This window comes from Limulus polyphemus, unplaced genomic scaffold (assembly GCF_000517525.1).
Source record: "Limulus polyphemus unplaced genomic scaffold, Limulus_polyphemus-2.1.2 Scaffold8137, whole genome shotgun sequence".
Taxonomy (NCBI): Eukaryota; Metazoa; Arthropoda; class Merostomata; order Xiphosura; family Limulidae; genus Limulus; species Limulus polyphemus.
Window position 1 is genome coordinate 7,860 of NW_013673747.1, and position 6,950 is coordinate 14,809.

The 6,950-nt window shown below is 32.7% G+C and overlaps 1 long non-coding RNA gene across 1 annotated transcript in view; it reads left to right on the plus strand.

The window, feature by feature from the left end:
* Nucleotides 1-1,375: 1,375 nt before the first annotated feature.
* LOC111083089 overlaps nt 1,376-6,950 on the plus strand; it is an 8,325-nt gene continuing 2,750 nt past the window's right edge. The window contains exon 1 of the long non-coding RNA XR_002608792.1: nt 1,376-1,498. This is a non-coding gene — a long non-coding RNA (uncharacterized LOC111083089). The remainder of the gene's footprint in view (nt 1,499-6,950) is intronic.

Sequence of the window (6,950 nt, forward strand, 5' to 3'; positions counted from 1 at the left end):
AATCTCTCTTCTTGTTTATTTTCTCGTTCTTCTTGTTTCTTTTCTTTTTCCTCTAACAACTGCTGTAATCTCTCTTGTTTATTTTGCTCTTCCAGGTGCCACTGTTGCAGGTTTTCTTGCAACTGCTGTTGTCTCTCTTCTTGCTTGTTTTCTCGTTATCCTTGTTTCTTTTCTTTTTCCTACATTAACTGCTGTAATTTCTCTTCTTGTTTATTTTGCTGTTCGAGCTGCCACTGTTGCAGGTTTGCTTGCAACTGCTGTTGTCTCTCTTCTTGTTTCTTTTCTTTTTCCTCCAACAACTAATGTAATTTCTCTTCTCGTTCTTCTTGTTTCTTTTGCTGTTGTTGTATTGCTGCCATCAAATCTGTTAAGCTGTAGTTTGATTTTCCGCCTCTCGTTTCCATCTTCTTCTTCTTTTTTTTTATTTTCCGTCCCACTCTCTGACACCAATTTGTTACGTCTCCGTTTGTTAATTAATTTTCCGTAAATTCGTTCCGACGAAACTTTAGCGACACAAGTCCTTTCTTAAATAAAACTGGTTTATTCTTTCCGAATACAACTTTTACGATACACTTAATTTCAACAGTCGCTCTATAACAAACGCTATAACTCACGTCTCACGTGGCCAACAACATTTTGTCCGCATACATTCAGTTACTCATTACTTCCGCGTCGCTTCGTGGCTGGTCTTATATATACAAGACTACACTATATCTAGTAATCTCCCGACAATCCACGAAGGTTCGAGAAGGACGTGGCGTGATACTAATCACGTGACCTCGCTGACGCAACAATATAATCCAACCTTCACGTACAATTTTAGTGAAAGTCGTGTTCTTGTTGTGAGGAGAGTACTTTTATTTAAAATCGTATTCAATTATAAAGTAATGGTTGTTGCACATATCACAGTTATTTTTCTAACTAGCTGAATCTTTAATATTCAAAGTGAATTTTTTTGTTTATGGTGCCATTAAATAGATGGTGTATGAGTTTTGGTTACACACAGATATTGACTTACACAATACGTACTTATAGTAAGATATATACTAGTATCCTTTTCGGCACAAGAAACGAATCATTCGGATCTCAAATAGAAGAGTTCTGTGAGAGAATTAGTATAATAAGGTTCGTCATTTGTTCTGTACCTTTGTCTAGAAAAGTCACTTGCTTACTTAGATGAAAATTCATAAAAATAGTGAAATTTTGACTCACTCCATAAACACTTATACAGCGATTTAGGCGGCTTTTTCAGTTTAATAAGCTTTAGTTCTGCTCACACAATACTGTGAAATAGTCATTCTTAATATTCAGGAATTTTAAAGGTGGTATTAAACGGGTGATTTTAATGGCCGCCATTTTGTTTCATCATGATCATTCTCAATACTATTAAGTACTGCAGTACTTAATGATTTAAATTATAAAGAAATCCATTAATTTACAAGGCATATTTCAACATGTAGATAAACTATGGCCCTCTGGTGGGCCTTCCAGAAGATTTGTAAGTAATATTAGGCGTAACGTTTCGCTTGCTGATCTAGTATTAGCTGTAATTTTTGTATTTTGTAAAACTAATATGGGAGACCGATATAATATTCACAGTCAACTAGAACACTTGCAGTCGAAGTATATCGGAACGGGTCATGCCGATTCAGCTAGATATGAATGGATGGTTAATCAACACCGAGATAGTTGTGCCTCTTACATGGGACATTTTGATATGTTAAATTTCTTCTCTATCGCTGAAAATGAGGCCAAGGCTCGCGTGAGATTTAACCTTATGGAAAAAACGCTTCAGCCATGTGGTCCACCACCCGAGAAACCTGAAGATTGATTTTATTTATAACCTGTAATTATAAAACAAACAAAAAAAATAACATGTATGTATAGCTTATAGTTTTGATAATTAATTTTGTCTATTGAAGAACCTTCTTAACTGAGGTTCTGATTTTAATAATTACAACGTTTCGACCCACAGTAATAGTAATACTAATAGTATCGAGTCAGCATCAGGGAAGAGTTATAACTTATACAGTTATATTCTAAAATGTAACTTTGGTTTTTGAATGTAACTCTTGTATGATGATGACTCAAAAGATGTCATTATTAAAATCAGAACATGCCTAATTTAAAAGTTGATGTTATTGTATTTTTGAATTAATTTTGTGTTAATAATATTTTAGTATCTAAACAAAACAAATGATTTATTAGTAATAACCTTAGTACAAAAGTTACTCCCACTGTCCTAGGTCTAACAGAAAAATTGGACTTGGACTTTTTGCAACAAATGTAACCCTAATTCAGAACTCTGACTTTTATCAAAAATATATCAATCCTTTTTAAGGGTAGGTTAAATTGTTACCATTGTAATGCTAGAAATATTAGAAATAAAATAACCTTAAACTAGATAAAGCACTTGTTGGAACAGTGAATTTCAGTAATGTGGGAATAATTGTAATTTGGTTAAATGGTGACAATTTTGATGCCAGAAATGTTTTTGAAATACAGGATTATAGGTTGTTCAATATGTAAAGAGTGAGTTACAAGCTGTTGAAGTTGAGTAGAGCTAAAATGTTGAATCTGAAGAGTGAATTACAAGCTGTTGAAGTTGAGTAGAGCTAAAATGTTAAATCTGAAGAGTGAATTACAAGCTGTTGGAGTTGAGTAGAGCTAGGATGTTGAATCTGAAGAGTGAATTACAAGCTGTTGGAGTTGAGTAGAGCTAGGATGTTGAATCTGAAGAGTGAATTACAAGCTGTTGAAGTTGAGTAGAGCTAAAATGTTGAATCTGACGAGTGAGTTACAAGCTGTTGGTGAATGTAGGGTAGAGCTATGATGTTCAATAAGTTGCTGTTGGTGAATGTTGTGTAGAAAGCTTTTTGTTGGACTTCTTTGTAGACTACCAGGTGAGACTGATGAAATTAATGAGAAACTTGATTGTTATGTTAAGTTTACAGCTTTTAGTGAGGTTATAATTATAGGAAATTTTAATTTCAGACACATAGATTGGGAGATTTTAAGAGTCAAACTGAGCATGACGAGTGCTTAGAAACTGAAAATCATAAATAATATTCAACGTCAAACTGGTACACAATTTAGGCCTATTATGGCCTTCAAAATTTGACGACTCTACATGTTTGACGTTAATTGTGTACCAGTTTAACGTTGAATATTATTTATGATTTTAACTTTATACACAAGTGCCAAAATACTATAATTGTTTAGAAACTGTTCAAGATGGTTTTAGGTCAACAAACCTAAGTTCTTTAGATTTATTGTTAAATTCTAATATGGAAATGATTAAGAGGGTGGATACTGGAGAACACCTGGGTGCAAGCGATAATTGATCAGTTAGGTTTTATGTTTTTCTGCATATGGAGATAGGGAACATCAAGATTTTGTTTACAAATTTCTAGAAAGCAAATTTTGAAGGGATATACAAAGAATTGTGTTCTGTGAATAATATATTGGAGATAATGATCAGATTTTCTATATTTTTAAATATTAAACTTAAATAAATTCCTTATAAAGGAAAAAAGGGTAGCTGCAAGTAAAAAGATAAAATTAAAGAAAAGTATTACAAACCTTATTTAAATTGACTACTATCATGGGAGATTTGGAGGATTGTAGAAGATCAAGAGAGTTGGTCAAACTGGACATTAGGCAAGTAAGAGAGAGTTGGTCAAATGCAACATTAAGCAAATAAGAAATTAATATGAAAAATATTTGGCTGAAGATTTAAAAATTAACTATAAAGACTTGTGTTGTCATAATATAAATTATAAGTATAATTTTGGTGTGAATAATATAGGTAGTTTAACATAAATAGAACCAGTTAATGCCACCATTTGGCTGATACTACTACCCTTATAGGCCTACTTTCATTTGTTTGTAGTCTGGTATGAAACTAAACATTTCTAACAAGCAGTACTAAAATAATTATAAAATATATTAATTTCTCACCAGAAGTATAATATAGATGTTATATTGTCTACTCCTTTTGAACAGAATATAATTTCCGATTCTTCAAACAGCTTATACTACCAAGAGAGGGTTTGATGCTAAGTACATTACTCTTTAAAGATCACACTCACGATAGTGAAAATGTGTGAAGCATTGTAAATTTTATTTGTATTGTAACGGTAATGAAGAATGAAACCTTTTACAGATTAGACAACAGGAGACTCTGGTTACCAAACATGTTAGGCCTAATTCAGAGTATTGAGTTTAGATTCTTCAAACAGCTTATACTACTAAGAGAGAGTTTAATGCCAAGTACACTGTTCTTTAAAGATCACACTCACGATAGTGAAAATGTGTGAAGCATTGTAAATTTTATTTTTATTGTAACGGTAATGAAGAATGAAACCTTTTACAGATCAGACAACAGGAGACTCTGGTTACCGAACATGTTAGGCCTAATTCAGAGTATTGAGTTTAGGTTTGTTCTTCTTAACTTAAGAAGGATATTGAAAAGTATGAAGGAGGACTACTAGGATAATACGTGAGAAGGATATTGAAAACTTTAAAGGAGAACTACTAGGATAATACGTGAGAAGGATATTGAAAACTTTAAAGCAGGACTACTAGGATAATACGTGAGAAGGATATTGAAAACTTTAAAGCAGGACTACCAGGATAATACGTGAGAAGGATATTGAAAACTAAAGGAGAACTACTAGGATAATACATGAGAAGGATATTGAAAACTTTAAAGAAGGACTACTAGGATAATACGTGAGAAGGATATTGAAAACTTTAAAGCAGGACTACTAGGATAATACGTGAGAAGGATATTGAAAACTTTAAAGGAGGACTACTAGGATAATACGTGAGAAGGATATTTAAAAGTTTGAAGGAGGACTACTAGGATAATACATTGGATGGAAAGGTTATCATACGAGTACAGGTTAAGACCTCTGAAGTTGGTTTATCTTGAAAAAAATAGTTAGAGTGGACGTGATTGAGGAGTTTAAGATTTTTAAAGGAATTGATAGTATTGATGAATTGTCTTTTTTTGGTATGTCTGTGGACTTACGGTGCTAAAATCTGGGGTTTGATGAACACAGCAAATAGCCTGTTGTGGCATTGTTATAAAACAATAATATATATATTTTTTTTTCATATTTAGTTTTAATGTTGATAATGGTATGGAGAGGGAATATAATATTTGACAACTAAGAGAGTTTTACTTTTCTAATACATGGTTGGCCTTTGAAATGTGGTGGAAGAAATAAGTTGATGGTAAGATCTGAGAAATATTTAAATGGTCTAGATTGTTTTATTTCTATGTGGATGAGACAGATCAAGATGCTCCTACTGCCCCTTAAATGTTAAGTGAAACATCGTTGATAAGAAACAAGTATTTGAGTAAGGAAGTACATTCTGTTAATGTAATAATAAATTGACAAACAATGATTTATAAGCATAATGAAATGATTTATTTTGGGGGGAAACATACTACGTTTCAATACACTTAGTATGTACCCCCCAAAATAAATAATTATGCTTATAAATCACTATTTGCCAATTTTGTATTAAGAAATAAGAGACTACATTTTAATCTTCTTTACTTAATATTACTTATTGAATTTTTTTTTCCACTTAAAACCGAGTAGAAAAAACATTCAGATAGACTGATGTATACGAGTAGTATCATCACCAATCAGTTGGTTTTGATATTCCATAGACTCAGTAATACTATAATTCAACTGCAATATAACAACTTATGGATAGCAAGGTATCATTTGGTCTTTGCACACCTACCCTCAAAAAAAGGTATTATGTGAAACAAACACTTTATTTTTCAAATCATTCATACTTCCTTTACATTGGCAACTCATTCCTGAAGTAATTCACTCTGTTACAGAAATAAAACTATCTTAAACTTGGGTTCTCTTGTTCTATTATCTTTAGAATGTTGCACAAAGCAATTAGAGCCGTCTGTCTTATCAGCCCCATGGATAATCTTAACATAACATTTTAGGACAACAAGGGACCTATTGGTCCATCTTGGCTGTCTTATCCTCTAAACTAAAATGATCAAATAAATAAATATAAAAATGTTTAAAGCCAGCCCGTATTATTCATATACTTTCAAGCTTTCTCTTAAAAATTTACTGCCTCCAAAACATCTGAAGGCAACCCATTCCAAAGGCCAGCAACTCTGTTAGTAAAATAAAACTCTTAGCTGAAGATGACTCCTACCTTGCCAAAATTTATATTTGTGTCCCCTAGTCCTACTATTCTCACTGTTCAAGAGAAAACAATTTGTGATACAACCTCCCGTCATATGACAACCTCTCCATGCTAGGCACCATTCTAGTAACCCTTTCCAACAATTCAATGTCCTTCCTAAGGTAAGGAGCCCAAGATTGAACACAATATTCCAAATGTGGTTAACCAGTGACCTGTACAATGAAATTATAACCTCTTTAGACTTGTATTCAATATTCCTGTAGATACTACCTAAAATCCTATTTGCCCTACCACTAACAACAGAGTACTGCTTTAGAGACTGATCAACTATTACACCAAGATTAACAGTGTTATGAAAAAGGGGGGTTATTCCCATCCAAATTATACTTATAATTCAAATTATGATAACCCAGATGTATTATCTTCTATTTATTATATTAAAACCCATTTGCCATTTATTTGTCCAACTCACTAAATCCTTTTGTAAATCAGCAGCATCCTTTTCACAGCTAGCAACACCCAAGACCTTAATATCATCAGCAAATTTAAGTAATTTATCGACTATTCCTTCATCCATGTCATTTATGTAGATCAAAAAGTAAAGGTCCTAAACTGAACCCTGAGGTACCCTACTTGTGACATTAATCCAGTTTCAGTGAACTCCATTTAAAACAACTCTCTGCTTTCTTCCATCCAGCCATCTCTTCTATTCAATTAGCTACTTATCCCCCAAACTTAGAGAATTTTTTGCAACA